This window comes from Geotrypetes seraphini, chromosome 16, assembly GCF_902459505.1.
Source record: "Geotrypetes seraphini chromosome 16, aGeoSer1.1, whole genome shotgun sequence".
NCBI classification, from domain to species: domain Eukaryota; kingdom Metazoa; phylum Chordata; class Amphibia; order Gymnophiona; family Dermophiidae; genus Geotrypetes; species Geotrypetes seraphini.
The window spans coordinates 20,403,492-20,427,373 of NC_047099.1; the positions used below are offsets into that span (position 1 = coordinate 20,403,492).

Genomic DNA, 23,882 nt, shown 5'->3' on the forward strand with positions numbered 1-23,882 from the left:
TTCTATGGAGTACCGCAGGGATCGCCGCTCTCACCAGTTCTTTTCAACCTGTTCATGAGCTCACTCGGAGACATCCAACTTGAAGATGAGAGCATAATGTTATACGCAGACGACATCTTACTCTCATACCGGTGGCTGGAAATCAAGCTGACACTACCAGGAAAATCTCTGATAATATAGAAAAAATCCAAGCATGGGCAACCGCTCAAAAACTAAAACTAAACGCCACCAAAACCAAGGTCCTCTGTTTCCACAATGTCCAACAAACAGTGCCAACAAGCATCACGCTTCAATAGGGCAGCATACTTGTGGTAGAAAAAACCTCTAAAATTCTAGGCTGTATACTAGACTCCACATTATCCATGGAACCTCAAGTATCCCATCTTCGAAAGAAAGCCCTCTTCACCATGAAACAGCTAAGACTCATCAGGCCATACTTCCACCAGCTTCACTTTGCCACCATTGTCTAGATGATGATTCTATCCCAACTGGATTACTGCAATTCCGCCTACCTGGGAATCAATGTCACCCTCACCCACAAAATACAAGTTATCCAAAACACTGCAGTAAGACTCATCTTCAATCTGAAAAAATATGACTGCATCTCAACCAACCTAATTTTAACTTGTCAGTTTTACTCAAATTGGAGCATTTTTAATCATTGTAAACCGCATAGAACTTCATGGTCCTCCGGTATATAAACTGTTATTATTATTATTAACCTATCGCAAAACACTCCACTGGCTACCCATCACAGCTCGTAAAAAATTAAAAACAGCCAGTATCATGCATCACATTATCTATGGCAACTCAGCAGTCCCACTTATCAAACTCTTAATCGATGCATGGTCCAACTCACGCAGAATTCTCAACAGGATCCAATTGAACCTCCCTTCAACAAAAAAATGTCAAGTACAAAAGAATCTTCCAGTCTATGTTCACCTTCCTCGGAGTCAAAATCTGGAATGACATCACAGTGACTATAACAACGGAAACCAACCATACCCTATTCCGAAAGAAGCTGAAAACTTCACTCTTCGACAACTAATTCTTCTAGAATCATCATAAGCACCTGACCTTTACTTAATTCGCCTAAGTTTTATGTTTCCTAACCCTCTTCCTTTCCTTTCCTCAAGTCGCCTAGAGCCTGGTTAGGTGTGCGCGACACACAAATATTAGATTAGGTAAGATATTTGATAGAAGGGAAAAGGGTGGGTATTATTTTTATTTATCTCATAATTCACATGAATATGTCAATAGTCTCACTGTATTTGTATGAAATTCTGTTATGGGAGGGGATGGGATGGGAGGGTTTCTATTTAATAATAATTGTTCAGATATCAGGTGTAATACATAATATTCAAGATATTATGGAATATTATAGAATATAAATATGTAATGAAATGTTATATTTAATGTGTTATATGAGAGTTAATCAAGTGTGTATTTATAAGTTCATATGATTTTATCTAATACACTTGTTGTAATATGCAAAAATGAATAAAGAATTTAAAAAAAAAAGATTAGATTTATTCATTGCATCACTAATTATAATCTATGCCTTATTTTCTATATTACATGCCTCTATAACACATCCCAGTATATTATAATCTATGCCTCATTTCTATAGGCCATACCCCTGTACTGCATCTCCAAGGATTATAACCTATGTCTCATTTGCTGTGTCACATGCACCTGTAATCTGCAGCATGTGTTGATTTCCACTGAGTTTCATCTTAACTCTTGTCTCCTCATGCATCCCTTGTGCTGCTGGAGTGTGCAGGCACTTCTGAGTGAGCCTCAAGAATTTAACCTGAGAAAATCTGGGGTAACGTGGGCTGGTGAGGACATGTAAAGTTGCATAACAAGGACTAAATGGGCCCAGGGAGGATAAATTAAGATAGGTAATTTCTCTCAAAGCAGTGACCTCTGTGTGTGTGTGGAGTCCCTTCAGAACTTCAGCAACAAAACTGAAAAAAGCAAACATATTCCAGACATATACAGTATATAAACTACATACTAGGCCAGCATATCTTCTCTGTATCCCTGTCCCTCCCCATGTCTAGCTTCTCCCCTTTTCCTTTTCTGCTGCATTCCAGACCAGCATCTTTCCCTCTTTCCATGCCTCTTCTATCCTCTCCTCCTGACCAGCATCTCTCCCTCTCTGTCTGCTTGCCTCCCCACACACTTTGTGATCAGCATCTCTTTCTCTCTCTCTCCCCTGCCCTCATCCTCACCCTGGGCCATCATCTCTTCCTCTCTGTCTCCTGCTGCCCTTGTTCTCCATACTTTGGAAGCAGTATCTATCTATATATCTCCCTCTTTCACCCCTTTTCCCCAAACCTTGGGGCCAGCATCTCTGTCTCTCTCCCTCTGTCCCCTCTGTGGTCCAGTATCTCTCTCTCTGCCTCCATTAGTATAATATCTCTCTTCCTCTTTCCTCTTTTCCTTTCCACCTTAGCCCACTCTCTATATCTCTTCCCTCACCTCCCTCCAGGTTTCACCCTTGTCCAGACTCTCTACTCCATCTCCACTCCCTCTATCCTGCAGATATGGCATCTCTCCCTCCCTTCCCTCCGTCCCATGGGTTTTGCATCTCATTCTCACTCTCCTCATAGGTTTGACATCTCTCCCCATACCCCTCACAGTTCTCCACACTTATGGTGCATTACTGACAGTGGTACCGATCAAACTTGGTTCAGGCCGGCCCCACTGGGGCTTTCTGTCTGTCACATCTTGCCCATAGGAAGTTGCTTCAGAGAAGGTGGGATGTGACAGAATGAAGGCACCTATCTTAAACCCTTCATATTGGGCTTCCTCAGGGGCTTCACCATATTCACTGCTTCTCCAGCTGAAGAAGCCTGATATGAAGGGTGAAATGCAAGAAAAGGGTTTTTGTACACCGCTTTGACCATCCCTCCAATTATGGTATAGCAAATGTTTTTAATAAATGTAAATGTAAAATGGAATTCTAGATAACTGGCAGCGGTTTTTAGCGGCGGCCTTGGCGGTAGCAGCTTTGACGCTCCTAGGAATTCTTTGAGCGTCAGAGCTGTTACCCGCCACAGCCAACGCTAAGAACAGCACTACTGTTTTGTAAAAGGGGATGGGGATAAAGAATACAATTATCTGCAGGAGGATTTTCTGAGGTCCTTTTCCCTATGATAAGTCCATAAGTCTATTTTCAGGCTTTTATCACTGTTTTGATGTGTGGGTTGACTTTTTTTTATTTTTTTTTTGGTTTGCACAAAGCTGAATTTTTGGATTGAGTGACTAATACTGAGCAAGATGGCTTCAAATTCCTGGAAAAGCACACTAATGAACAGAATGAAGGCCTCACTAGGGTTAGCCTGAAACAGTCATAAGAACATAAGAATTGCTGCTGCTGGGTCAGACCAGTGGTCCATCATGCCCAGCAGTCCGCACACGCAGTAGCCCCAGGTCAAAGACCAGTACCCTAACTGAGACTAGCCCTACCAGTGCACTTCTTGTTAAGCAGGATCCTGTCCAACCCTGTCTTGAATCCCTGGAGGATGTTTTCCCCCACCACAGATTCTGGAAGAGCATTCCAGTTTTCCATCACTCTCTGGGTGAAGAAGAACTTCCTTACGTTCGTCCGAAATCTGTCCCCTTTCAACTTTAGAGAGTGCCCTCTCGTTCTCCCTACCTTGGAGGGGGTGAACAACCTGTCCTTATCTACTAAGTCTATCCCCTTAAGTACCTTGAATGTTTCGATCATATCCCCTCTCAATATCCTCTGTTCGAGAGAGAAGAGGCCCAGTTTCTCCAATCTTTCATTGTACGGCAGCTCCTCCAACTCCTTTACCATCTTGGTTGCTCTTCTCTGGACCCTTTCGAGTAGTACCATGTCCTTCTTCGTGTACGGCTACCAGTGCTGTACACAGTACTCCAGGTGAGGGCGCACCATGGCCCGGTACAGCGGCATGATAACCTTCTCTGATCTGTTCATGATCTCCTTCTTTATCATTCCTAGCATTCTGTTTGCCCTTTTTGCCGCCGCCACACATTGTGCAGACGGCTTCATTGACTTGTCGATCAGAACTTCCAGGTCCCTTTCCTGGGAGGTCTATCCAAGTACTGCCCCGGACATTCTGTATTCATGCCTGAGATTTTTGTTACCGACATGCATCACTTTACACTTATCCACGTTGAACCTCATCTGCCCTGTCGATGCCCATTCCTCGAGCCTGATTATGTCACGTTGCAGATCTTCGCAGTCCCCCTGTGTCTTCACTACTCTGAATAACTTTGTATCGTCTGCAAATTTAATCACCTCGCTCGTTGTATCTATGTCCAGATCGTTTATAAAGATGTTGAAGAGCACGGGTCCAAGCACCGAGCCCTGCGGCATCCCACTGGTGACGCTCTTCCAGTCCGAGTACTCTCCATTTACCCCTACCCTCTGTTTCCTATCCGTCAGCCAGTTTTTAATCCATATGAGTATTTCACCCTCGATTCCATGGCTCGCAATCTTCCGAAGTAGTCGTTCATGTGGAACCTTGTCGAACGCCTTCTGAAAATCCAGATATACAATGTCGACTGGGTTGCCCTTGTCTATCTGCCTGTTTACTCCCTTGAAGAAGTGCAGCAAGTTTGTCAAGCAAGATCGGCCTTTGCTGAAGCCGTGCTGACTGGTCCTCATCAGATTGTGTCCGTCGAGGTGATCAATGATGCAGTCTTTTATCAGCACCTCTACCATCTTTCCCGGTACAGAGGTCGGACTCACCGGTCTGTAGTTTCCTGGATCTCCCTTCAAACCTTTTTTGAATATCGGCGTAACATTCGCCACCTTCCAGTCTTCTGGAATCTTTCCTGATTTTATTGACATATTGGCTATTAGCTGAAGTAGTTCAGCTATAGTCCCTTTTAGTTCTTTTATGACCCTTGGATGGATGCCATCCGGTCCTGGGGATTTGTCACTCTTAAGCCTATCAATCTGCCTGTATACTTCTTCTAGACTGACCGTCAACCTTGTCAGTCCATTTTGATTGCTGTTCCTTGCAGCGACTTACCATGGTGTGAAGGATCGGGGAGGAGGAGGGTTGGAGATTTGGGACATCTTTATCTACGCATGCTTATGTAACACTACATCCTCTAGAAGAGTCAGTACTGGAGTAGATTCACATACAATGGAGGTAGTGTATGCAAGTCAATTTCATGCATATGCATTATGGGTATCCTGAAAACCTGACTGGCAAAGGAGGCACTTCAAGACCGACTTGGGAAACACTGCTCTAGAGTAGAGAATGACACGGTAACAAATTTGGTCCCGTCCCTGCAGGAACTCAATTTTCCTGCCCCGTCCCTGCGAGTCTTGTCGCTATCCCTGCCCCATTCCTGTAAGCTCTGCCTTAACCGCACAAGCCTCAAACACTTATGATTTTAAAGCGTTTCAGGCTGGTGCAGATGAGGTCATAGCTTGAAGGAATGGGGAAGGGACAGGAAAATAACTCTCCGGGATGGGACGGGAAAATGAGTTCCCGCAAAGACGGGGAAAAATTTGTCCCCATATCATTCTCTACTCTAGAGCTCTGGAGCAGGCTTTTTAGAATGTTAACAAACAATAAGCCAGTACAACATACAAAAAAGGGAAATCCAAATAGAAAGCAAAAGACAATAACACCCACAAAGAAGTGTAAACACCTGCACAATTGGGACAAATACTTCTTTATTTTACATGAAAGACCAGACACTGCCAGTGTTTCGGCTCTTGGCCTAACTCAGGGGTCTTTTAAGTTATCATGCAATTTTCTTTATTATTATTATTATTATTTTTTTTGAATTGCTCATCCCAACTTCAAATTAAACTGCTTCCATTGGTCTAATAGAGACTGCGGAAAGCATTTGTAGCCGCTGGTATGCATAGTGTCTGCCTCAACCTCAGTCTTTCTACACCAGCATTCTTCAATGCAAGGCTTGAGGGTCAGTGGCTGTGTCCATTCATACTCTGATTCTTCCTTCTCTCCTCATAGAATGACATGGGGATGGTTTCCCACGGTTATCTACAGGGACGGGAACGGTGATGAATTCTGTCACCGTGTCATTCTCTAGGAAGGAGATTATAGGCCAGTCCTGGATTTCTGCCCACCACATCTTAATGCATTAGACCCATAAAACCCGCAGCACTGATTTCAATCGGTAGGGTCAAGGACTACACATTGCTAGGATTACCATTTGGCTCTAGAAAAAAGAGGACGGATTGAGACATCCAGGTTTTACTTCCATTGAAAGCAATGGAAGTAAGGAGGACGGATTGAGACATCCGGGTTTTATTCATAGTGAAAGCAATGGAAGTAAGGAGGACGGATTGAGACCTCCGGGTTTTACTTCCAGTGAAAGCAATGACAGTAAGGAGGATGGATTGAGACCTCCGGGTTTTACTTCCAGTAAAAGCAATGGAAATAAGGAGGACGGATTGAGACCTCAGGGTTTTACTTCCAGTGAAAGCAATGACAGTAAGGAGGATGGATTGAGACCTCCGGGTTTTACTTCCAGTGAAAGCAATGGAAATAAGGAGGACGGATTGAGACATCCGGGTTTTACTGTCTTGTCAGATTGCATTCTTTTTCAGTCTAATTTTTTCAAACAAAAAACTGAAATCCATAACAAACAGTATCTTTGCATGAAGCATTTTCGTGTGTCTGGTCCCACTGCCCTCATCAGACCCGTAGGTCTCCGCTCCATTCATTGACATCAGTATTGCAGGTCCCCAGGGCTGGGTTTACCTAAAAGCCGTCTGGGGTAATCAGGACGTCTGGGAACATAAGAACATAAGCATGGCCTCTGCCGGGTCAGACCAGGGGGTCCATCGTGCCCGGCAGTCCGCTCCCGCGGCGGCCCTCCAGGTCCATGACCTGAAAGTGTTCCCTACCTAACCTAAAATGTCCATACCCTATTCGCTCAATGTCCCTTAGCTTAATACACTACATAAGCAACAATTTAGGGCCCTATAATCTGTAGGAACCTCACAAAAGTTCAGAATTTGGGGGAGGCTCTGAAAATGTTTATGTGGCTTTTTATCAAACTCGTTTAAATGTTTGAGAGGTGGAATTACTGTCATCTGTACTTTTTATATCCAAACATTTTTTACTGAAGGAACAAAATTACATTCATATAAAGTATAAAAATATTTTTACAAATAAATTCATTTATTTAAATATTCCACTCCATATAATCTATATATACACTTGCATATTATCAAATAAAATTATCATTCCTCCAAACATTTTATATTATAAACCATAACCCCCCCTTTATCATCCCCTCTCCCATTTCCCTCTCCCTCCCTCCCCTTCCCCCACCCTCCAACTCAATCCCTTTTTCCCCCTCCATCCCATTCCCCAAACCCTCCAACCCATTCTCCCTACCCCTTCCAGGATGAAAGGTGACAAAAACAGACAAGTTTTGGAATACAATTAAGAAAACCATAGCGTCAGTGTAAATAATTAAGAATTAAACTTCTTGCTTTAGGTGAAAGCTTCTGAATATATGGATCCCAAGTTTTCATAAAAAGACAAGTACATTAGGAGATTTACGAACCTCCCAAACCTCAAATAGCAGTAAACGATGTAATTGATTCCTCCAATGCCAAAACCAATACTGCATAATACATTTATGACCTATCATAAATGCTTGAAACAAGAGAAATCTCCCTTGACCAAATATCTCACAAGCTGCTGCCTTACCAAAAATCTGTACTTTTAAAATGGCTTCATATGTAATGAATTAAGGTAATATTTTATGCACAAATTTCCTGTTTTCAGGCTTATCAGTTTTCTGGTTTTATAAACAAGTTCATTGTAACAGATTGGGCCTCTTTTAACTAAGCTGCATAGCCGAGTGCCACACGGCAAATGCTCCAACGCCCATTCAGTTCCCTTGGGTGTTCAAGCATTTACCGCTCCGTCCTGCACTGTTGGGCTTAGTAAAAGGGGGAGTTAATAAAAGTGATTTAAAAAAAATTGTGGGCACCTTTTATCTGGGAAGGGGGAAAAGAAAATGGGATGGAGGGAAGGGGGAATGGGATAGAAGGGGTGGGATGGAAAAAAGGAAATGGGTTGGAAGGAGGGTGTATGGGGAAGGAAGGAGGGGAGAAAGGGAGGGAGGGAGGATGGAAGGGGAGAGAGGGGGTGATAATGAGGGATTATGGTTTATAATATAAAATGATTGAAGGAATGATAATATTATTTGATAATATGTATTATATGGAATGAAATTTTTAAATATGTGAATTTATTTAAAAAAAATATCCTATATAATAAAACCCTAAGCGCGCATGCGCACTTAGGTTTCATGATCCCTGCGGCCGTGTTTTATGATCTGTGGCCGGATTCTATTTTAGAACCCTGCGGCAGGGAACACTCTGGCCACTCCCCTCCTCCCACTCTCAATCACCAACCGCTGGAGAAAGTGCAGGCAAGCTCTCTCCCTGCCCGCCGCCCTGTTACTCCTCACATGCGCACAACGCCGTGCCAACAGGCCAGTGTCCAGCAGAAGCCCCGACACAGCGCCTTCCACAAGGGAATTGGCCACAGGAACCCCGCCCCGACACAACCCTCCAACACAGGCAGCACGGACATGGAGCCCCGAAGGCAGCCCGAGAACACGTGCCGACTCTGAAAATTTGCCGCCATCGTCACCCCCTTTCCCGGCGCACACGAACCCCCATTGACCCTCCCACCATGAGACGCACAAACCTCCCGGCTCCAGCAGCGCCCACATCATCAGAGACGCCGGCAGAGGAAATCAGAGCATGGGAAGGCCGCGAAGCAGCGTCTTTAGTGTGATGGGAAGGACCACCACTAAAAAAGGTATTGGGGGGGCATAGTGTATTCGGTCCATAAGACGCACCCCCTTTTTGGGGGTGGCAAAAGTTCATCTTATGGTCCAAAAAATACGGTACTAATTTTGTCAGCATTTTATCAATGTACGCTATAATGAATTAAAAAAAATTCCATTTACACATTATTTCTAGAGTCTACGATATGGTGTAACTTAGTATTTCTCAACTTTTTCAAGCCAAGTACCCCCTAAGTCTAATAAACATCAACCAAGTACCCTGCTCAAGCTCCACCCCAGACCCGCCCAGGCTCCATCCCTGACCCACCCCCATAATAATAGTACTAATTGTAATGCAATTTCTTCCACCCATTTTTCATATGCACACAATATAATCTTAATACATAATGGCAACTACAATATTTACAAAACACAAAGCACACTGTACACAGAGAAAATGTTATCATTTATATTTGAGTTTTTTTTCAAGAGTTCAAGGCAGATGACTTTAAAATATGCAATCAAATACAATACACAAAGAAAGGGAATTCTAAGTACACCACAAACCAAATATCACCCTATAAAGAGTGTAGACCAGGGGTAGGGAACTCCGGTCCTCAAGAGCCGTATTCCAGTCGGGTTTTCAGGATTTCCCCAATGAATATGTATGCGATCTATTTGCATGCACTGCTTTCAATGCTTATTCATTGGGGAAATCCTGAAAACCCGACTGGAATACGGCTCTCGAGGACCGGAGCTCCCTACCCCTGGGGTAGACGCTTGAATTGCTGGGACATATATTTCATTATTCCAGAAGAAATATATGTCTCAGCTCTTCAAGCGTCTACACTCTTTATGGGGTGATATTTCAAATATACACCTCAGTAACAACTATAGAAAAATAGATAAATATAATGCAAAATATAAATGGCAGTTACAAATTCTCAAAATTGACACATTTCGATCACTAAACTGAAAATAAAATAATTTTTCCTACCTTTGCTGTCTGATGATTTCAGGAGTCTCTGCTTGCACTTCCTTCTGACTGTACATCTAATATTTCTTTCTTTCTGCCTCGTGCATGCTTCCTCTACTCCAAACCTCATTCCATTCCCCAACCAACATCTCTCTCTGTCTCTCCATGAGTCCAGCTTTTCTTCCTATCTCCTCTACCCCCATTGGCAACAAGTCTCCCTCTCTCTTTTAGTCCTCTCATTTCCTCCCTTGTTGCAAAGGGAGTGGGGAAAGAGAGAGAGAAAGAGATCCAGGGTGCATCTCTACCACTCCCTCTGCTGCCACATCCAACATTTCTTCCTCCTTTCCACCAGTCCAACATCTCTTTCTCTCTGCCTCCTGCATAATTCCTCTCCTCCAGTCCTCATTCCCTCCCCCAACCATCTCTCTCTCTCCCTCCATGAGTTCAACTTTTTGCTCTCTGCCCTCTCCCCATTCCCCTGAGTGTGACATTTCTCCTTCCCTCCTCTCTGCTCTCCCCATCCATCTCTCACTCACTCTCTCCATAAGTCCAACACTTTCTGCCTCCTGCATGCTTCCTCTCCTCTGGACCTCATTCCTTTCCCCAACTAACATCTGGCTCTGTCCCTCCATGAGTCCAACTTTTTGCTCTCTGCCCTACCCCCATTCCCCTGAGTGTGACATTTCTCCTTCCCTCCTCTCTGCTCTCAGCATCCATCTCTCACTCACTCTCTCCATAAGTCCAACACTTTCTGCCTCCTGCACGCTTCCTCTCCTCTGGACCTCATTCCTTTCCCCAACTAACATCTGGCTCTGTCCCTCCATGAGTCCAACTTTTCTTCCTCTCTCCTCCACCCCTATTGGCAACAAGTCTCCCTGTCTATTTCTTTCACTGTCCATCTGTCTTGAGAGATTCAGGCATCTCTCCTACCTACTCTACAGTCACATCCAACATTTCTCCCTCTCTCATTCCCCGGATCATGTGCAGCATTTTTCACCATTGCCCACCAACCCCATGCCCATTTCTTCTTCTGTCACCTCTCTCTAGCACAATGCCACATCTTTCCCTCTATCACTGTGTACAACATTCCTCCCCTTGCAATCCCCTTCAATATGGACCCCTTCAATCTCCACCACCATATTCAACATTTCTCCCTCTTATCCTTTTCTCTCCCATGCATCTCTCTCTCCTCTCTCTATGAGCAATATTCCTCTTTCTTCCTTTCTCTATGTGCCACCAACTTTCCCGCTCACTCACACACTCGTACCCAACAATCCTCCCTTTCTATTCCCTCCCACCTATGTCCCAAGTTAGTGCCCCCTTCCTTCCTCCCTTCTGTGTCCCATGTTCATGCTCCTCTCTTCCATCTGTGTCAAGTTCTTGCCCCCCTCCCTGCACATAAGTAGCCGCCCATCCATAGAAGCCAACGCTGCCTCCAGGAATCTTGACTTTCTTCCCACCCCCTGCCACTGCCGGAGATCCCTCCCTCCCTGCTTGCCCACCCCGTCCCCAAAGCCGACCCAGTTCTCATTTGAGCCGCACTCGCTCCTTCAGTCTTCAGCGACGCTCCTTGCATGGACGGCGCAGGCAGCAATTCACATGCTGCACGTGGCAGATCCACAAGCCTTCCCTCTGATGTTAACTCTGACATCGGAGAGAAGGTTTCCAGGTCAGCTACTTACATGCAGTGTAGAAATTGCTGCCTGCACCATCCCTACAAGGAAGACTGAAGGAGCAAGTGCGGTTTGAACAAGAACTAGGTTGGCTTCAGGAGGGGAGACGGGCGGGCAAGGAGGTAGGGAGGGATCCCCGGCAGCGGCAGAGGGTGGCAGGAAGGCGAGATCCCCGGCGGCATGTTCGAATGGGCGGGAATATCCTCGCTGGTGGCCAAGTTGCGTACCCCCAACAAGTGGCCTGCACACCCCTAAGGGTATGCATACCGCATGTTGAGAAATACAGGTGTAACTTATTAACAAGAGGCTTCCAAGCTTTATAAAGCTCAGGGCCTCACCAGGTCTAAATCTCACACTGCTCTCTCTGACCCTGGGCAAGTCACTTAATCCCCCCATTGCCCCAGGTACATTAGATAGAATGTGAGCCCACCGGGATAGACAGAAAAAAAATTTCTTGAGTACCTGAATGTAAACCATTTAGACTGTAAATGAATAAAGCTTAAGACCACGAATACCTCCCTCTTACTACCCTCTTCCTAACCCCTGATCCTACCTAACCCTTTCTTGGAATCGATCTCTGTTCTAACTTTGTAATCTTCCCTCCTCAACTCTTTTTGTAATCCGCTTTGAACCGAAAGGTAATGGCGGAATAGAAATCCCCCTCCCCTCCCCCATCGACACCCCTCTGCACAAAAAAGTAAAAGGTTTCTACTTAAACATCCGATCTATCAGGAACAAAACCCAGCTGGTTAAAGATTGGCTAGAAGAGATTAAACCTGACTTTGTCCTTCTAACTGAAACGTGGTTGATTTCCGACACCGATATCATAATTCGCGAGTGTCTCCCACCAGGGTTTAAAATCTCATCACTACCCAGATCCTGGGGAAGAGGAGGAGGATTAGCCATCATAGTAAGAGATCCATTCAAGTCCACCATCTTAGCCTCGAAATCCTCCTCAGACCTAGAAATTCTTTCTTGCAAACTCCAATCTGACCAACTAGAAGATGGCCTAATTCTCACCTTATTCTACATCCCTCCCAAGAAATGGCCCACTGCTAAAGACAACTTTTCAGAATTCCTCCTCACCAACTCAATTACAGGTCCCTACAATCTTCTGAGCGGGGATCTGAACATACACCTAGAACAGATGGAACAGAACAACACAAAAGACCTCATCTCCTCTGTAGACTTTTTCACCCCGACCCCGGTAAAAACCCACCACAAAGGCCACCACCTAGACCTAGTAACCTTTTCCACCAAAGAACAATTCCATCCCAAGATTCTCTGGGAACAAGCTACCTGGACAGATTCCCTATAGTCAGACCACAGATTATGCAATTTCCACCTCAACTGGTAAACAAGACGCCACCTACCCAACCCAAAGACGGCAAATAGGCCTAAAAAGGTAACATCCACAAGAGGCTTAATCAACCCAGTGGAATTCTGGTCCCACTACGACATCTCTTCCAACCCTGACCCAGATTCTTTTACGGTCGACGACTGGACAAACACAAGCACACAGATCCTAAATACAATGGCCCCCTACAAAACAAAGAAACTGAGAAACAAAATTCTGGATGGCTGGTTTGACGCCGAACTTGGATCAGTTAAACGGGAACTTCGAAAATTGGAAAGACTTTGGCTGAAATCCAATGACAACAAAGACAGAGCCAACTGGAGAACAAAACTAAAAGACTACAAACATCTGATAACCTACCAAACGCACTAACTTCTACGCCCAAAAAATTGGATCCCCTAACCCCAATATCAAAAACCTATTCAAAATAGTCAACCACCTCTACCACATCCAATCCCTTACCCGCCCTTCCTCAGACTCCCCCCCCACCGGCCAACGACCTGGCCGCATTCTTCAATAACAAAATTTCCAATCTCAGATCCACCCTACCTACAACCTCCACCAACCATCTGAACTATCTTGTCACTCAGTCTCATGACGACGAAACCAGGGCGGATTTACTCTGGAACAACTTCACCACCCCCACCTGGCAACAATTCTGCAAATTCTACTTAAAATATGCCAATTCCCACTGCAAACTTGATTGCTGTCCACCAAATGTAATGAAAGTTGCCCCGACCTCCTTCAAAACCAAATTATATTCCTGGCTCTCCTCCCAGCTACAATCAGGCTCATTCCATGCGGACCTAGGCCAAATACTTATCACTCCAATTATCAAAAACCCCAAAGATCCCATCTCCCTTGTATCCAACTACAGACCCACTGCGAACATACCCTTCTTTACAAAATTGGTGGAAGGTCTGGTCAACCAAGATTTAACAACCTACCTGGACAAATTCAACATTCTAAACGACAACCAGTCAGGTTTCCGCTCCGGACACAGCACTGAAACTGTCATCGCTTCTCTGGTAGACTACCTTCATAACCTGTTCAGCCAAGGCACTAGTGCACTAGTCCTGCAATTTGATCTTAGTAGCGCCTTTGACCTGGTGGACCATGCCATTCTCCTGGACTGTTTGGAGTCTATCGGCCTCACAGGCAATGTCATAAAATGGTTCCGGGGTTTCCTTGGTCAACGCTCTTTCCAAGTCTACAGTGACAATTCCCATTCCGCCAGCTGGGCCAACACCAGCGGAGTCCCACAGAGCTCCCCCCTGTCCCCCACTCTATTCAACATCTACCTGGTCGCCCTAGGTAATCTACTGCTAAACTTGAAAATCAAATTCTACATATATGCTGATGACATCACCTTAATCTTCCCCCTAACCAACATAACTCCGAGATAAATAATTACCTAGCTTCAATCCTAACGCAAATCGAACTATGGATGGCCGACTTCAAACTGAAACTCAACTCAGATAAAACCAAATTCTTCCTGGCGAGTCCAAACGACAAAATCAAAGACACCTCAATCTCCCTGAATGGCCAAGTCTTTCCCATAACAAACTCCTTAAAAATTCTTGGACTGACTCTCGACTGCAACCTTACCTTCGAAGCTCACACCAACCTTCAGATCAAAAAAGGCTTCGCCACCTTATGGAAGCTAAGAACCATTAGAAAGTACTTTGACGCTCCCTCATTCCGCCTACTTGTGCAATCCTCCATCTTAAGTCTACTCGACTATTGCAACATCATCTACCTGGGATCTTTAAAAAAACCACTCAAAGATTGCGAATCTTCCAAAACACGGCAATCCAACTGATCTTCGGACTAAAAAAATGGGAACACCTAACTCCCTACTATCACAAACTTCACTGGCTACCCCTGGAAGCAAGAGTACAATTCAAGTTCGCCTGTCTCTGTTTCAAATCCATCCTTGGCTCGGCCCCCCTTTACTTGGTATCCCATTTCATCCTAGACCGCCCATCCAAACTCACGTGCAGAACCCACCTGTTCAGCTATCCTACCCTAAAGGCCTGCCATTACAAAAGTTATCTAAACAGAACTCTTGCCTTCCAAGCAGGTCAGCTCAACAACTGGCTGGCCCATATCATCTCTCGCACTTTATCCTACTTAGACTTCAGGAAACTACTAAAAACTAATCTATTCACCCAATTCACACCCTAATACCCCTATACGCAGATTGTCTTGACCTTTTTCCCTGTACCATTTTGCCCTAATTGTACCTTTTGTAGCTGACTATACCATTTTTTTCGCCGATTGTACCACTGTTCGCTGATTGTTCCTATTTTCTCTGTTTGTACCATTTTCTTCCCTAGTACACATTTTCTCTGATTGTACCTTTATACCATTTTCGCAGGTTGTCCAGCCCTTCTTCGTTGTAAACCGCCTCAAACTACTATGGCTTTGGAGGTATATAAGAAATAAAATTATTATTATTATTAATGTAATATAATGTAAAAAAAGAAATACATAAATCTAGTACTGGCACTGCAGTTCCCATTAAGCATCAGGATGAGGATGCTAGAAATCCAGAATTGACCTAAAATCTTACCCCCTGCAACTGGGTAATTTGGAAGCTCTTGGATTGGTTACCAGGGGAAAGGGGGAGGAAGAGTTGTCAAATTATCCAGTTCCAGGAAACCCCAAAGTGTGGGATTTGTAGTCTCTGATGCTACCTACTGAAATCAGTACTGCAGATTCCATAATGCACCAGGATGGGCCTGTTAGAAATCTAAGACCAGCCCCAAATCTCTCTTCTGGAACTAGGTAATTTTGCAGCTCTGCAAGTGCAGGAGAGGCAGGCAGCCCACACCAGACCACATACCCCTTCCAGGAATCACAGTGGTTTCAGGTCCTACTGGTTGAGGCGACAAGCGACAAGGAGACAGTGAGAGGATGGAGCTGAGAGAGGGTAAAGAGTAACAGCAGGAGAGGCTGGGGCAGGGGAAAAGAATGAGAGGAAGAGATGAGGAAGAACGAAAACATAAGGGGTTCTGGAGGAAAGAGGGCGCAGGGGGGGGGGGGAAGAGCATGAGAGGTAGGGGATGGAACAAAAGGAAAGAAGGATTCACTAAATTCAGTGATTCCATGGAGTGTCTGGCCAGTTTTTATTTCTATTTCCTTAGGGGGATGGGGGAAGGGAATAGGGGGGGTTGAAATAGGTCATATGGATACATATTTTGGAGGAATGATAGAAATATTTATGGAAATATCATAATTGTGAATTTAATCGTAATGCATATCTATTTGTTTTATATTATTGTATATTTACTTGTTTCCTTCAATAAAATGTTATAACAAAAAACCTTTTTTTTTTTTTTTTTTAATATAACATTTACAATAAAACTAAACAGTTTACATCAATTAAAACATACATAAGATAAAAACAAACCAGGCCATAAAATCTACCTAATTAAACAATTTCTTCTCTTCAAATGTCACCTCATAAATCACAAGATTAAAATAGCAGACATGATTAAACAGATTCTTTTCTTCAATTATCTACCAATAGATCACAAAAAGGCAGCAACAAACAGCTGAGCTTTTTAACCGTTCTGGGTTGGATGTGCGATGTTCTATTAAGATGGAATACGTGTGGCCAACCGGCTCTGTTTTATCTCATGGGAGGTGTATTTGTGTTTCAGGGTCTGGTGTAATATCTTTCCTAGGTAGGACTGCTATTCGGACACTGCCTGTGTCTTTTGAGGGGTCATGTGTTACCTCACAGACCCTTTTACTAGGATTGGATTGGAACTTGTACACTCAAAGCGGTTGACATACATGTACTTCAAGCATTTTCCCTATCTATCCTGGTGGGCTCACAATCTGTCTAATGTATCTGCAGCAGTGGAGGTTTAAGTGACTTGCTCAGGGAACAGCACGGGGTTTGAACCCGCAACCTCAGGGTGCTGAGGTTATTAAGCTGTGGTAGAGTTTTCTAATGTGGCCCAGAGCGCTAAATGCGCCTACGCTGCTCCGACGTTGCTCCGACGCTCATACAGTGGCATAGTATGCGGGGAGGGTGGTCCACCCCGGGTGCCATGTTGGTGGGGGCGCCAGCCCCTCTCCTCCTCTCTGCACCCCGCCTCTTCTCACTCCTTCCCCTGGCCACGCGCGCACCCCCTTCCCTTCCCCCACACCTCTAATTGTTCACCGCCGTGAACAACAACTTCAGCGGGCTCCTCGTGACCGCGTCATCTCTCCCACTGGCATCACTTCCGGGCGCCGCGCATATGAAGGGACGTCAGAGGGAGAGCCGACGGGGTTTTCGAGGAGCACGTTGAAGTTCTACTAATGATCTGGGGAAGGGAAGGGGCGGACGGAAGAGGGAGCGGGAAAGGAGCAAGGGGGGATGACGGAGATGAGGGCAGGGGAGGGTGCCATCGCCCCCCCCCCCCCCCGGCGCCTCTCACTCTCGCTACACCACTGCACTCATGGAATTCCTACGCGTGTCGAAGCAGTATTGAAGCATGTAGCACCCTGGGCCATGTTGGAGAAAAAGGGCCAGAGTGAGTCCTTTGTGTCACTGCAGCCGAAATGACAGCACAATTTGTACATTCTGTTTTTTGCATGACATAAGATGCTGGCTCAGACCAGATGTCTGTCAACAGGCCACTTATTTATGCAAATAGTAAACAAACGAGGTCCCGCCCGTAGACAAATTATTATGCAAAAATTGCAGTGTGTTTATGTATCTATTTGCATAAATGAAGCAACATGGCCGTGGAAATGTTTATGCAAATGAGGTCTCACACTGAAACAGCACAAAGAGCAGCCCCTCTCTCACCATACGTGACCCCTGAGCCTTTGTTGCTCTCTGCTCTGTAGATTGTACTTTTTAAGTCCCTTTATTATGTATTTATTTAGTGATGCTGCTACAAATGGCCCTTAATCTAAATTTGAGGGGTGGGAGGCAGATTTTGAGGGGCTCGTGTCTGTGACTCACCTCCAACGCAGAGCTGGGACCAGAAGAGGGATGCAGAGCGGATGTGAGTACGGGGGCCAGCGAAATGTTTCTCCGGGATAAAAAGGAGTCAGGCTGAAAGGTGTTATTAACAAGGAAAATCTAAGAGAGAGGGAGAGAGAAACTCTAATGAGACGAGGACTAAAATAATCCGCCGAGGCGAAGAATGGCAGAGAAGCTGCGGTCTCAGAGGGAAAGCTAGCAGAACTCAGGGCTGTGGCGGAGAAGCCTAGCAAGCGTGACCTCAGTTCTAATCCCCAGCTGTCACTGGGCCCTGAGGTATCACTTTCTCCCCCCTCTGCCTCAGTTCTAATCCCCAACTCTGACACTGACTTTGTGTGTGATCTTGGGGTGTCATTTTCTCCCCCTATGCCTCAATTCTAATAGTCACTAGCCCTGAATTTTAGACCATGAAGTGTCACTCTGTTCCCCCAATACCCCATTGAAAACTAAAATCTCTAAAGATATTTCAAGCTGTCTCTTCGGTGCTTTGCAGGAGCATGCAAGACCCCTACGTTCCCTCCAGCAGGGAACACTTAATTTTCACACCCTTAGCAGAGGCAGAAATAGCCAAAGTTTACTTCTTTGCTCTTTCTCGGTGTTTTTCCGTCCTTATGACACAATGCTCATCTTTGTGTGAAATAACTGGCCTCAAATTTAAATTGAATTTGACACTGACGCCTCCAACCCACGGTTTGAAGTCCCCCGGGGTTTTTTTTAAAAGCCCATAAATCTGATTTCAGACTCTGAATCCCCAGCAGTCCTAACATCTTCCCTCCTTGCCTACTAATATATATGTTAACCTATTGGTTTGGCTCTGAGTATATTCTAGAAGAGTGATTCTCAAATCTGTCCTGGAGGACCACTAGCCAGTTGGGTTTTCAGGATGTTTTTAATGAATATGCATGACACAGACTGCATGCCTCCACCTCCGATTGCTCCAATTTGAAGGCAATTGCATTGGTTTCCAGTGTTATGAGGGATATGTTTTTAAATTGTTTTATTACTGCCACCCTGAGAATCTATAGACTAGCCTAAAACCCAAGATCCATGGATAAATGTCTCCTTGACGTGCCAACGTTTAAACATGTCAGATTGGAGAAATTAAGATTCCATTTTTATGGAGCACCTTGCCATAGAATATATCAATAATTAGTTTTAGAAGCCTACTTACTGAAAGCATGGTTCGCTCAGTAGTTATTTCGTAGGATGTTGATGTGAAATTTGTGATATATCCAGACAACAATGTTATTTATTTGTGATGCTTAGGCAACGAGTTCATTGTATTTTGTTTATGTTATGTCGTGAGCTTGAATGATTGCGTACGAATTTTTAGCGCATGCATATTCATTAGAGATATTCTGAAAACCCAATTGGCTGGTTGTTCCCCCCCATTCCCCCAGACAGGTTTGAGAACCAATGTTCTAGAAAGTGAAAATTGTGAAGTTTCACCTGGGGAGCAGTCGGGTAACAGGAAGTCAAGTGATCTGTTTCTTGTAGGGTGGGGTGGGGGGGAATGGCTAAGATCAAACTTTGAAACTGAGGCATGATCAAAGGATGGTCCCTTCCTGGCCTTTTCATTGAGACTGAGAACTTGTTTAATAAAAGGGGTGGGGGTGGGGGGAGGGTTAATGTGTCCCGCAATCTCATTGGGGCACGACCAATGCAATTTCTCTGCCTTTTTTGGACAGACAATTCATTTTTGATTAATTTTTTTTCTGATCTGAAGAAAGCCTTTGAATGCTAATCCAAAAACTCATTGTTAGTCTAATAAAAAAGTTTCATCTTATATTTATGTTTTGTTTCATTTTTATATATTACCTTTAAAAGTGAACTATCACTTTTTACTCTAACTTTTTTTTATAATAGTGAACTATCACTATTTACTCTAACTTTTTTTTTTTATAATGAGTGCAGGAAGAAGAGATGTAAAGTTATTTTTTATGGGGATAATAAATGAAAATACCAGGGGTGTACAGTCAGCAAAGTTTCGTCTTCTGTCGTATCCCTTGTTATGTTTGGGAATGTTCAAGTTTTTTCATTCTGTCATGAGAGCGGCAATACTCCATGGCCTTTCCATGAACACTCTCCCCTCACCCCCCAAGGCCCTGATTCTATAATGAGTGCCTAACTTGTAAGTGCTGTTGAGCACAATTGTCACTCATCTGCTAGGCGCTGTTTATCGAATCACCTTTGGCGTTGAAACCTTAGATGCGCTCCCATTTAAACCATGGTTTTCTTGGCCAAAATAAGTGCATATAGAAACATGATGGCAACTAAAGGCCCAATGGCCCATCCAGTCTGTCCATCTGCAGTAATCATTAACTCTTCCTCTTTCTAAGAGATCCCATGTACCTATCTCACGCTTTCTTGAATTCAGACAGTCTCTGTCTCCTCCACCTCTTCCGGGAGATTGTTCCACGCATCTACCACCCTTTCTGTAAAAAAGTATTTCCTTAGATTACTCCTGAGCCTATCACCACTTAACTTCATCCTATGCTCTCTCATTCCAGAGCTTCCTTTCAAATGAAAGAGACTCGACTCTTGTGCATTTACGCCACGTAGGTATTTAAACATCTCTATCATTTATCCCCTCTCCCCCCTTTCCTCCAAAGTATACAGATTGAGATCTTTAAGTCTGTCCCCATACACATTATGACAAAGACCACGCACCATTTTAGTAGCCTTCCTCTGGACCGATTCCATCCTTTTTATATCTTTTTGAAGGTGTGGCCTCCAGAATTGTACACAATATTCAAAATGAGGTCTCACCAGAGTCTTATACAGGAGCATCAATACCTCCTTTTTCCTACTAGCCATACCTCTCCCTGTGCACCCTAGCATCCTTCTAGCTTTCGCCGTCACCTTTTCAACCTGTTTGGCCACCTTAAGATCATCACATACAATCACACCCAAGTCCCGCTCTTCCATCGTGCGCATAAGTTCTTCACCCCCTAAACTATACCATTCCCTTGGGTTTTTGCAGCCCAAATGCATGACTTTGCATTTCTTAGCATTAAATTTTAGCTGCCAAATTTCAGACCTTTCTTCATGTTATTCCCACCATCCTGGATGTCCACTCTATTGTGGATTTTGGTATCATCCGCAAAGAGGCAAATCTTACCCAGGACAGGATTAATTCATCAAGGGCTCCTAGGCACACCACTGGTAACATCCCTTTCCTCAGAGCGATCTCCATTGATCACTACCCTCTGTCACCTTCCACATAAGTCAAACCAGGCCCAAAATCCACTCCTAACCACACCTAATTTCTGGTAAGTGGCTCAGAGTAGACACCAACCTCAAAGTGGTGTGCCTATCAGATAATTATTTTTAATTCCTTTTTGATGGCACTTCTCAATTATCAGCGCCAATTAAGCCTGATCAAAAAATTAAGTTAGGCACGCCAAATAAGGACCCTAACCAGGCACTGTTTATAGACTCAGGGCCAAAATTTTAAGCTTCTGTCTGCTCATTTTCATTTGCCATTGACACAAAACAACATGGGTTATGTCATGGGATAATTCCCGTGTTGTTTCAAATGGGATAATTCCTGTGTTGGGATAATTCCCGTGTTGTTTCAAATGAATGCCCCTCCTTATTTATCTGGGGGTTTATTTGAGAGCAGTGATGATATAACGTTAACCCGTTGTTTCTGTAGGGTTAAAGAAGTCTATTTGAGCGCCCTTATCCCTGATAAAGTGGTTATAAAATGATCAAAAAATGTATGAAAATTGAAAAATATAGTGAGACATTCAGAATCTTTTGCATCTTGGAAGATGGGATTAGCCATTCAACCAGACGTTTAAGCACCTTACGACTGTGTAGAGCTGAAGTCTGGCCCCTGTAGACCACTGACAGCTGGGCTTTATTCTCCCTACCCCCTCTCAGGACCCTTCATGTAGTGAGGTGGATAACCCAGGATGAAAGGAGTGTGGAGCCCTGTGCAGGCTGTTGGCATTGGAAACAGTCACCATCCCTCACTGACTGTGAATGTCCATGTTAAGGCCAGCAGAACAAAGCAAGCCTTATGCTGCTGGAGCCAGGAGGTGATGGCTCAGCTGCCACCCTGGGCACAGGCAACAAACCCATCGCCTGGGTGGCCAAAGCACCCTTTTGTTCACATGCCTGGCAATCACAGAAACTTGAATTGTGGACTTCCGGAAATGACTCAGAACCGGCCCCTGAAATCACCTCTCCAGGCAGTGTCTGGATACAGCAAAGGAGGGGGTGGGGGGCGGGGGTATATCTCAGAGGGGGATCTGTGCAGCGTCACTTCACCTCCCCAACCCCCTTCAAAGCCTCAGAAACAAAAGCAAAAGGCTCCGGAGATGAGAAGAGAAAATCGGACTACACATCCCCTAACTGATGCCCATTCCCCACACACCAATCTGACCTGGCCAGATGCCAGCATGGTCGAGGGCAGAGCTGGATTCACAGGCTCAGTGAGGCTTTTTTATCGCAAGCTGCTGTGGAAAGCAGCTACACAAAAGAGGCCACAGCTTGTAAGTCAGGAGAGAGATGAGGCAGAAAAAAACAGAGCCCGGGCTCTAAATATAGCAAGCCCTGGGAGGAGGGCTGCATGTGTGCGGGGAGAAAAAAAAAGAGAGAGAAATGGGAAGGGGGGGAGAGGGAGAATGGAGGTGGAGAGAAAGAAAGAAATCAAGGAGAAGGGAGAGAGACACAGAAAGCCAAAAGATGGCAGAGAGGGGAGGGGGAGATGAAAGAGAGCGGGAGGGATAGAGCGTTGTACTTGGGCACAGATTTGCATCAGTCAGCGCTGTCACTTCAGCTGTCAAAGCCGCTTCCTCCGCCACCTCCCACCCATCTGCCTATGCATACGGGGCCTTGTCCCCTCTGTACCTGAGGTTTGATGGGAGAGATGTACACAGTAGGCTCTCAGGTGATGGATCTCTACTCCACTCCCCAGGGATGGTTCAGATCTCCCTGCTCGTGTTCACATGCAATCTCCTGATGCCATGGTAGCCCGGATACCTTCCCCCATCCCTGGCTAATGCCCTCCAGAGGGGAAAAAATATAAGCAGTAGGGAGGGGGCTAAATAGGAGGAGTTAGGGGGTAAGAATTTCCTTTCTTGCCACCAAAGTAACATTCAGAATCCAGCTTATTTTTAGCTCTCTGTTCATTGGTAGCTCAGCATGTTACATCCAGGTACAATAGGTATTTCCCTGTCCCCAGAGGGATTACAGTCTAAATTTTTATCTTAGGCAATGGGAAGGTTAAGTGACTGACCCAAGGACACACAGAGAAGGGGTAGAATTTGAACGCTGGTTCCCCTGTTCTTAACCCATCGCTTCACTCCTGTTTAGAAGACAGACCCTTTCGATCGCTTTCCTGATTCCATTTCAGTGAGGAGAGAGAGGTGGTGCTTTCGAGGCACACAGTGCCTTAACACAAAGACCTAGATACAACGCACAGAACGGAAGGGGGAGGCGAAGGGAGAGAGGAAGAGGGAATCCGATGGGGAGAGAAAAAAAAAAAAAGAGAGAGGACGTAAGAGAAGGACAGAGAGAGGAGAGGGAAAAGGGAAAATGGCCAGAGGAAGATGAAGAGAAGGGGAAAGAGGGATGCAGAGGAGAGGAAGGGGAGAAACAAGGAAAATAGGCTGGCAGCGGAAAAGAGAGGGAGAGGGGGTTCCACTGCCTTTGGCGTTCGTTGCCCTAGACTTTGGGAGTCCTTGGTCACCGGTTCTTTCGGAGGTGATTGACTCTGAGATGTGTCTACTCGTCCCCTTCCTCCGAACCCATAACATCCTTTTCTCCTCCCTTTTAGTAGAAAGAAAAGGAACAACCCAGAGAACCCCCTGGGGAGGTAAGTGCCCCCCCTCCCCCCCAGAAAAGACAACCATTAAAAAGGAGAGACATCTTAAAGAACAGAGAGACCATCCCCACCCCCAGGAATGCGAGAGACAGGTTTCTCTGGCAGAAAGACAGCTGCCCCTCATGTAACAATGATTTTTATTTCTGCTGCTGAGCAGGAAACCCCCTCCCCCACTCTCAGTGTCCTTCACAGACAGAAGAAAGTGACGGTGGCCTGACCCGGTGGGGAATCAAAAATATAAGAAAGATTTT

General features: G+C 45.0%; 1 protein-coding gene across 2 annotated transcripts in view; it reads right to left on the reverse strand.

Annotated features, from left to right (window-relative positions):
- NAT16 (N-acetyltransferase 16 (putative)) overlaps window positions 1-23,882 on the reverse strand; it is a 58,462-nt gene that overhangs the window by 34,314 nt on the left and 266 nt on the right. The window contains exon 2 of one of the 2 annotated variants that reach the window (XM_033923580.1): window positions 17,775-17,894. The exons of the other annotated variant lie outside the window; for it this stretch is intronic. The gene's annotated coding sequence lies outside the window, so the exon portion shown is untranslated. The remainder of the gene's footprint in view (window positions 1-17,774; window positions 17,895-23,882) is intronic. 2 annotated transcript variants of the gene reach the window in all.